The 9378-nt window shown below is 33.2% G+C and overlaps 1 non-coding gene across 1 annotated transcript; it reads right to left on the bottom strand.

Moving 5' to 3' along the window:
- Positions 1-3706: 3706 nt before the first annotated feature.
- LOC112643232 (U6 spliceosomal RNA) lies at positions 3707-3812 on the bottom strand. Its single transcript, XR_003125726.1, has one exon. It is a non-coding gene; the product is annotated as a U6 spliceosomal RNA (small nuclear RNA).
- Positions 3813-9378: the final 5566 nt, after the last annotated feature.

Raw genomic sequence — 9378 nt, 5'->3', positions numbered from 1 at the left:
AAACACTTCAAGTTGTACATTTACCTGTGTGTTCATAAATTAGACATAAGCAAAGATGCAAAATGCTTTATGCTCTCGTATGGAAGAAAAACAAAAACAATTCAACAAAGAAATTATTAAAAGAAATATAAATATTTTTGTAATTCAGAGTTGGCTGGAATTTTTTATATAGGACGCAAAATACACTAAACTGAATCATATTTTTCTTTTTAAGAAATAACTTATTTTTAAAAAGATTTTAGTTTTTAATTTTTTAAAGAAATTGGTTCTTTTTATGGTTCTTTTTAAAAGTTTTTTTTTTACTTATTTGAGAGAAAGAGCAGAGTGAGTGAAAGCATGAGTGGGGGGGAGGGCAGAGAGAGAGAGAGAGGGAAGCAGACTCCCTGCTGAGCAGTGGGCCAGATAGGGGTTCAAAGCCAGGACCCTGGGATCATGACCACAGTAGACAGCAAATGCTTAACTGACTGAGCCATCCAGGTGCCCCAAGATTTTATTTATTTATTTATTCGAGGGAGAAAGAGAAAGAGTGGGGAGGGGCAGAGGAAGAGGGAGAAACAATCTGAAGCAGAGTCTGTACTGAGCACGGAGCCCAACATGGGGCTCGATCCCACCACAGGGATATATCATGACCTGAGTCAAAACCAAGAGTCAGACACTTAACTGACTAGGGCACCCACATGCCTCCAGAAATAATTAACTTCTATTTAACAATAAACACCATTGGGATGCCTGGGTGTTCAGTGGTTGAGCGTCGTCTGCCTTTGGTTTAGGGCATGATCCTGGGATTGAGTCCCACATCAGGCTCCCTGCATGGAGCCTGCCTCTCCCTCTGCCTGTATCTCTGCCTCTCTCTGTGTGTCTTTTATGAATAAATAAATAAAATCTTTTAGAGGAAAGTCGAGACATAGAGTGAGAGAATGTATTTGAAATACATTAATTTTTAATATAAAGGATTTTATCTAGAATCTATAAATAATAGAAATCAATAGGAAAACAGACTAAAATTTGAATAGGCATTTCACAGAAAAGGATATCTAAATTGCCACTAAACATATGAAAAGTTCCTCAAATTCATTTGTCTTCAAAGGCTTTTAAATGAAAACCATAATGTGATAACACTTACACTAGAGAATGATTACATGGAAAAACAAAAAATAAAATTCAACATAACATGTTTTATAAGGCTGTAAAGACAATTTCACAGTCATAACTACTGGATGATCTATAAATTCTGTGAATCATTTTTGAAAACTGACAGTTTTCTACCGCAGTTGAACAGATGTATAACTTTGACCCATCAATTCTAAATTCAGATATATATTCAAGAATTATGTGCATCTATGTTCACAAAAACATATGAATAAGAATATACATAGAAGCACTATTGGTATATTAATAAAATAGAATACTATACAGAAGCAAAAAATGAATCAACTAGCCAAACACAAAAGCATAGATGAGTTTTACAAACAAATAACAAGGTAAAGATGCCAGGCACAAAAGAGTATATGTGTTCTATAATATTATTTATAAAGTTTAAAAGAGTTACATTATTTATATTATCACAAATTAGGAGATTGAGTTTGTTAGGAAGTTGACTTAGTTTTGATAGTATTAAGAGAGAGGCATTTGAGGAGTTAGTTATTGTTTCATGTTTTGGATTTGGTATTTTTACTCTATGAGAATTTGGTACATTTATTTCATAAAATGTCATTCGTGTTATACTATGCATAAATAGTAGTTATAGTAGATTGGATACTTTCACAATGCATTCAGGATTTTTTCCTGTGAGTTGTATATCACAACAGTCTTATTAAATATTGTAAGTATTTTTCTTGTGAATAACATTAGTTAAGTTACAAACTTCTAGTTTGAATTTAAAATATCATAATTATAAAAAATAAAATTATGTATTATATTATCCATACACATTTCTCTTTCACAAAAAACTTAGTCATTAAACATATATCCATCTATTATAAGATTTTATTTGATTGTTAAAGAATAATTACCTGGGGATGTATTTTTAATGAATTTTTTTCTTATTTGCATCTGCTTTACTGTTTGCCTTCTGTTAATTCCCATATTTTGTAGGCTTTTTTATTTGCCTATTTTAAATTTATATTTTGGCATAAAAACATGTTCTTTTTGAAATAATTCATACATACTAAGTACTGAAAACCAAATAATTAAACATCTTAAGAATTCTTTTTACAACATCCCAAAATAGTGACTGATAGGAGACTGTATACAATCACAATTGTAAGTCATTTGATAAACTTCATAAATGGAAGTAGAATTTATAATTACAGTTTGGTTTAAATTATTGATAAGGTAATCTACTAATACAATAAATATTATAGTAGTAATAATGAGTTTTTTATTCTTCTTCCTCCTTTTAATTAAATCTGAGTGGATTTTTTATAATAAAAGAAAAATTAAGGAAACCTAGGGATGGCTTACTCCTCTTCATTTAGCTGCAAATTATAGCTATGTGGCAATCTCAGGTTAACCTCAAAGTGACCACCTGAAGATAATAATTATACAACCATGGGATGCCTGGATGTTTTCCTCAGTTAAGCCTCCTACTCTTGGTTTCAGCTCAGGTCATGATTTCAGGATCAGAAGATCCAGGCCTGCATCAGGCTCCGCATTTAGCAAAGAGTCTGCTGGAGATTCTCTCTTACTCTCCTTATCCCTTTGCTCCATACCTCACTTGAGCTATATGTCTCTTTCTAAAACAAACAACAAACAAAATCTTAAAATAAGAGAATTATACAACCATCAATTGCTGTTATATTTCCACCTCACTGATCATTTAGATTTAGTCGTGATATGTCAAAAAGAATCATGGAAAATATGTCATACCACTTATATGGAAAGAAAATATCTATATTATCTTATTAAAGATGTATTATCTCCATGGAATCTCTTGGTGTCATTTTCATGGTAGGCATTGTTATGAGTATGGAACACAGGATTTTCTCAGTCTTTTCCTTTGCTTTCAATGGGAAATATGATTTTTATGTATGCTATTGTAAGCTGGCTGTAATAATTAGCTCTAATTACAGGTCAACTTGGGCAAATTCCATTACCAGTAATTCAGATAAAGCAGGTAGGAAGAAATCATTACAGTTTATTTAGTGCTAAGATCATTCATTTCCAGAGTACACAAAATGAATAAGAACATGTACTTAGATGAAATCATGTTGGTTTATCATTTTCAATTAGTTTTTTCTTGAATATATTGCGGCAGTTGAAAAACAACACTTTACTTGAAACTCCATTGCAAAATTCCTGAGGTTCTTATTCTCAATATTGTTTTTAGATTGTAAAAGCTGCATTGTAATTTTTTTCATGATTTTGGTCATTATAAATGTAGACTTATATTTTAGCAAATATAAATCTAAATTCTTTTAATGTTTACTTTTTGTACCTTAGTATCAATATTGACATTAATTTTGGATTTCTCTTTTTCTTATAAAGTGCAAGTGTGTTATAAATTAACTCTAGGTAATGTTTTATAATATTGTCAAAGTATGCACCCTTGATACACAATTGCTTCAGTCATAGGCACTATCTAAATCCTGGGGCAATTCCAAAGAGTAAAATGTAGGAAAAGTGCATTTCTGATTTGGTCCTGCAGAGACTGCCCTTATTTGATTTATTTATGTTTAGAAAGTTTCTGTTATCAAGCCAATTAAAAAGAAATATGAAACATTTCACAAGTTGCATGTCACCCTTGTGCAGAGGCCATGCTAATCTTCTCTGTACTGTTCCAATTTTAGTATATGTGCTGCGTAAGTGAGCAGTGTTGTGGCAATTTTTTTTTATAAAGAAGAGAAAAATAATTGTGAAATTTTCATTATTGCTTACTCAGAGATCACATAAGAATTCCTGTCTGATTTGAGCTCCCTATATATTGTAAAGCAAACACCAACTTTGCCCTAGTTAAGTGACTAAAACTATGTATATTAGAGTGTCAGAGATTTCAAATGCAGATGTGTAAACTTAAACTTCCTCTTAAACAAGTAATCATTCACCAGTTATATGGTGCAAAAATGTCAATATATTCTAGGATATATACAGATTTTATAATCAGATACATTGGTGACAGGGTAGCAGGGTGAAAATGCATATTCTGAAAGGTTTTGGTGTAATAGTGAGACAATATTTACAACAAAAATTAAATGCATTTAAAATTGCAGTTTTTAAAAAAATTCAAGAGTCTTGCCTCCTGCCTCATTCTATGCATGTATTAACAAATGTACAAAATAATAAAACACCCAAAAAAGTTATTCCCCCTCCCTCCCCCCCCCCAAAAAAAAAACCCAAAAACTGCTAGCAAGCTTTTCCAGTAAAAGTCTAGATAGGATGTTTGACTTTGCCAGCCACATGGTTTCTCATCATTAGAGTGAGAAGTATCCATAGTCAATATGTAAACAGATGAGCATGATTGTATTTCAGTAAAACTTCATTTAAATAGTAATATGTCATAGTCAGGTTAGCTCTTCAGTTGTAGTTTGTTGACTTCTTCGTCTAGTACTCTAAGGTGTAGTGAAATGGTCCAACCAAACTTATACTGAAAATTTTAATATACCTGCAATATTATCTTACGATATATAGCTACACTTCCTACCCATCCCAATTCCACCCTTAAATTCAAAATCTATGCCATTATTAATATTTATTTAGAACTCTAATGCTTTGTTTTTAGTTGGGGAATATACCATAAATAGTGAAACTGCTTGAAAATATGTTTCACTTTCTATATTATTATTAAATGTAATCTAAATTAATCTAAAATAAAATAATTCCACATAAATTTTGTAATATTAATCTGAGTGCATTATGGATACACCTTGTGAGTTTTAAAGACTGACAAAGAACCCATCTTAGAATCTATGGATTTAATGCTCAGATTTCTCCTTACTACTGTGTTCTTATAAGTTCAATTGGGTTAATGATGTCTATTTCCCCTACCTTGTAAAATTTTTGCAATAATAAAATTTGATAATATGTTCAGAATTGTTTTTTAAATATAAAATATATTGCCATAGGGAATTACTATATATTATTTATTTGTTTTTATTTCCAGCATATTAGTTTTAGGAGTTATTTGATAAGATAAACAATATTTAACATAATGCAAGCTATTTCTTTCTTTCTTTTTTTTTTTAATTTTTATTTATTTGAAAGGCAGTGGGGGCAGTGTGGGGGAGGCAGACAGAGTCCCAAACAGACTGCCCTGAGCACAGAGCCCCAAGCAGGTCTCCATCTCCTGTCCCTGAGATCACATGCTGAGCCAGAACCAAGAGTCCAAAGCTCATCTGACTGTGACACTCAGGTTCACCAATGCAAACTATTTCTTAAAGTGATGTTTATGGTTATCTGATATTAGAAAAGAAGATATCAATCCTATTAATTGGGAGTTTTTCTGCTGCTAAATAATGTTATAGTCTTATACAGTTGTAGCCAAATTATGGGAACAGCCTAAGTGTCCATCCACTGATGAATGGATAAAGATAATGTGAATTTCATCTCTTGATTAGATAAAGAAGAGTGAGCTTTTCACTCTGATTTTGGTTTTGTCAAAATCCCCATTTCTACCTTAAAAGTAATTTCATGCAGTATTATATTATCTTCTATATATTATATACTATATATATTATATTATACAGTACCTTTTTCAATAATTTTTTATCTTCCCAAGAAGACAACCAATTTTATTCTTTAAATAATCTTCACATAAATGTTAGTATTTTCTTTTTTGTTTGCTTGCATTTGTTTTGTATATCCTGATCCATTCCATTATTTTCAACTGTTTGTGATATTTATTTATTTATTTTTAATTTTTATTTATTTATGATAGTCACACACAGAGAGAGAGAGAGAGAGAGAGAGAGAGAGAGAGGCAGAGACACAGGCAGAGGGAGAAGCAGGCTCCATGCACCGGGAGCCCGATGTGGGATTTGATCCCGGGTCTCCAGGATCGCGCCCCGGGCCAAAGGCAGGCGCCAAACTGCTGCACCACCCAGGGATCCCTGTTTGTGATATTTAAGATTAACTCATGACTCATATTGCTTGTATTTGATTTGCTTACACAATTTGTGTGTTTTGTCATTTAAGTTGTGGATTTTATTCACTTGTGATTAATTTACTTATAAATAAGTTCAACTTTATTCTTGTAATATCTACTTTTTAATTTTTTGTAGTTTCCCTTTCATTTGACATTTATTAATCAAATGTTTTAGTTCACTGTCTATAGATTTGAATATTTTATCTAATTATATTTTCTGTAACAATTACTCAAAAATATTTATCATTTTATTTCATCATAAATTTCTTTAATAATCATTAAACAATTCTATTGCAAAAAAAGGGAAGTGAAAGTTATATATATAAGACAAATATAATAAGATTTAGATAGTAACTATACTTTGACTTACAATATATAATACATTTTGAGTATCTTAAAGCGGTTTTGTATGTTACCAAGACAACCAATCCTATAATCCTAAGTAAATTGTTGTAACTGATTAAAAAAACACCAACAAAGAAAAAACAAAAACTTACTTCTGAGCTGGATTCTTGGAGACGATTGGTCAGACAGTTCCAGGCTCTGATGGACAGACAGATCCTCAGGGAAAAACTGCCCTCAGTCTGAAGTCTCCCTAGCAGCCTCAGTGATCTGTCCTTTTCTTTCTCTTTCTTTCTTTCTTTCTTTCTTTCTTTCTTTCTTTCTTTCTTTCTTTCTTTCTTTCTTTCTTTCTTTCTCTTTCTTTCTTTCTTTCTTTCTTTCTTTCTTTTTCTTTTTTTCTTTCTTTCTTCTTTCTTTTTCTCTTTATTCCTTCCTTCCCTCCTTCCTTGTTTTCTTTTAAAGTAGGCCCCAAGCCCATTGTGGAGCCCAATGTGGGGCTAGAACTCATACCCTGAGATCAAGACCTGAGCTGAGATCAAGAAGAGTCAGATGCTTAACCAACTGAGCTACCCAGGCTCCCCAGCAATAATTTCTTTTTGGACTTATGCTCTTAAATCCAACTACAATTTCCTAACTCTCTGAATATGAATATAAAGGAAACATTCTTTATATTGGGTAAACCTATGTTTTTTTGTTGTTGTTGTTTAAATAAATTTAATATTTCTTTAAAAGATAAAGAAAACATCCACAAAGAGTCATAATCAAATAGAAAATATTACCATTATATGAGCCATCATCTATGTCCATCAGAAGAAACAGAATTTTTAATTCATAAATAATCTTACCTGGAACATGGATATGAGATTAAGAGATGGCTTATTAGGGGATCCCTGGGTTGCGCAGCGGTTTAGCGCCTGCCTTTGGCCCAGGGCGCGATCCTGGAGACCCGGGATCGAATCCCACGTTGGGCTTCTGGTGCTTGGAGCCTGCTTCTCCCTCTGCCTGTGTCTCTGCCTCTCTCTCTCTCTCTCTCTGTGACTATCATAAATAAATTAAAAAAAAAAGAGATGGCCTATTAGTGCCACTTCTGTCCTTTCTCTTTATTTTCAAAACACTTTCAAAAGTAGGTATGCTTTAAGTTTTTAAAAATACTGTACCTATTTCTCAGAGTGCATAATTTTGTGAAAATTTTGGGTAAATTATCTAAATCATAAAAAATAAAGCAAAAGGTTGGGTGATGGAATTACAATATTATATAGGGGGTAAGGACTACCAAAGTATTTTCTAGGGGAATATATTTATTTGATTCACTGTTTACTATTGATTGTAGCTCCCAGACTTAATGAAGTTACAGGTTAACATAGTTTGTCAGATTAAAATGAAGATAATTTATGTATAGTAGAAAAGATAACTCTAATTGTTGAGGATTATGGCTCTGTAGGATATTTGTCAGTTTTGAAATTAATCCAACAATCTTATATTAACTTGCCATTATTAAACTTTTTATAAATATTCTTTGAATCAATATTAACATCTTACTTTTATCTTTATTAACTATTTCCTTATGTATAGAACATTTGAGAAGTGGCATTTTATACTTTAAAATATATAAATTATTTTATTTTATTTAATAAATTAATTTTTTATTGGTGTTCAATTTACCAACATACAGAATAACACCCAGTGCTCATCCCGTCAAGTGTCCCCCTCAGTGCCTGTCACCCATTCACCCCCACCCACCGCCCTCCCCGCCTCCCACCACCCCTAGTTCATTTCCCAGATTTAGGAGTCTTTATGTTCTGTCTCCCTTTCTGATATTTCCCACACATTTCTTCTCCCTTCCCTTATATTCCCTTTCACTATTATTTATAGTCCCCAAATGAATGAGAACATACAGTGTTTGTCCTTCTCCGATTGACTTACTTCACTCAGCATAATACCCTCCAGTTCCATCCACGTCGAAGCAAATGGTGGGTATTTGTCGTTTCGAATAGCTGAGGAATATTCCACTGTATACATAGACCACATCTTCTTGATCCATTCATCTTTCGAAGGACACCGAGGCTCCTTCCACAGTTTGGCTATTGTGGCCATTGCTGCTATAAACATCGTGGTGCAGGTGTCCCGGCGTTTCATTGCATCTGAATCTTTGGGGTAAATCCCCAACAGTGCAATTGCTGGGTCGTAGGGCAGGTCTATTTTTAACTGTTTGAGGAACCTCCACACAGTTTTCCAGAGTGGCTGCACCAGTTCACATTCCCACCAACAGTGTAAGAGGGTTCCCTTTTCTCCGCATCCTCTCCAACATTTGTTGTTTCCTGCCTTGTTAATTTTCCCCATTCTCACTGGTGTGAGGTGGGATCTCATTGTGGTTTTGATTTGTATTTCCCTGATGGCAAGTGATGCAGAGCATTTTCTCATATGCATGTTGGCCATGTCTATGTCTTCCTCTGTGAGATTTCTGTTCATGTCTTTTGCCCATTTCATGATTGGATTGTTTGTTTCTTTGGTGCTCAGTTTAATAAGTCCTTATAGATCTTACAAACTAGCCCTTTATCTGATACGTCATTTGCAAATATCTTCTCCCATTCTGTAGGTTGTCTTTGAGTTTTGTTGACTGTATCCTTTGCTGTGCAAAAGCTTCTTATCTTGATGAAGTCCCAATAATTCATTTTTGCTTTTGTTTCTTTTGCCTTCCTGGATGTATCTTGCAAGAAGTTACTGTGGCCGAGTTCAAAAAGGGTGTTGCCTGTGTTCTCCTCTAGGATTTTCATGGAATCTTGTCTCACATTTAGATCTTTCATCCATTTTGAGTTTATCTTTGTGTATGGTGCAAGAGAGTGGTCTAGTTTCATTCTTCTGCATGTGGATGTCCAATTTTCCCAGCACCATTTATTGAAGAGACGGTCTTTCTTCCAGTGGACAGTCTTTCCTCCTTTGTCAAATATTAGTTGACC

The sequence above is a fragment of the Canis lupus genome, chromosome 21 (assembly GCF_003254725.2).
Source record: "Canis lupus dingo isolate Sandy chromosome 21, ASM325472v2, whole genome shotgun sequence".
Taxonomy (NCBI): Eukaryota; Metazoa; Chordata; class Mammalia; order Carnivora; family Canidae; genus Canis; species Canis lupus.
Note: the sequence above shows the minus strand (reverse complement) of the source record. Positions and strands in the feature narration are given on the sequence as shown.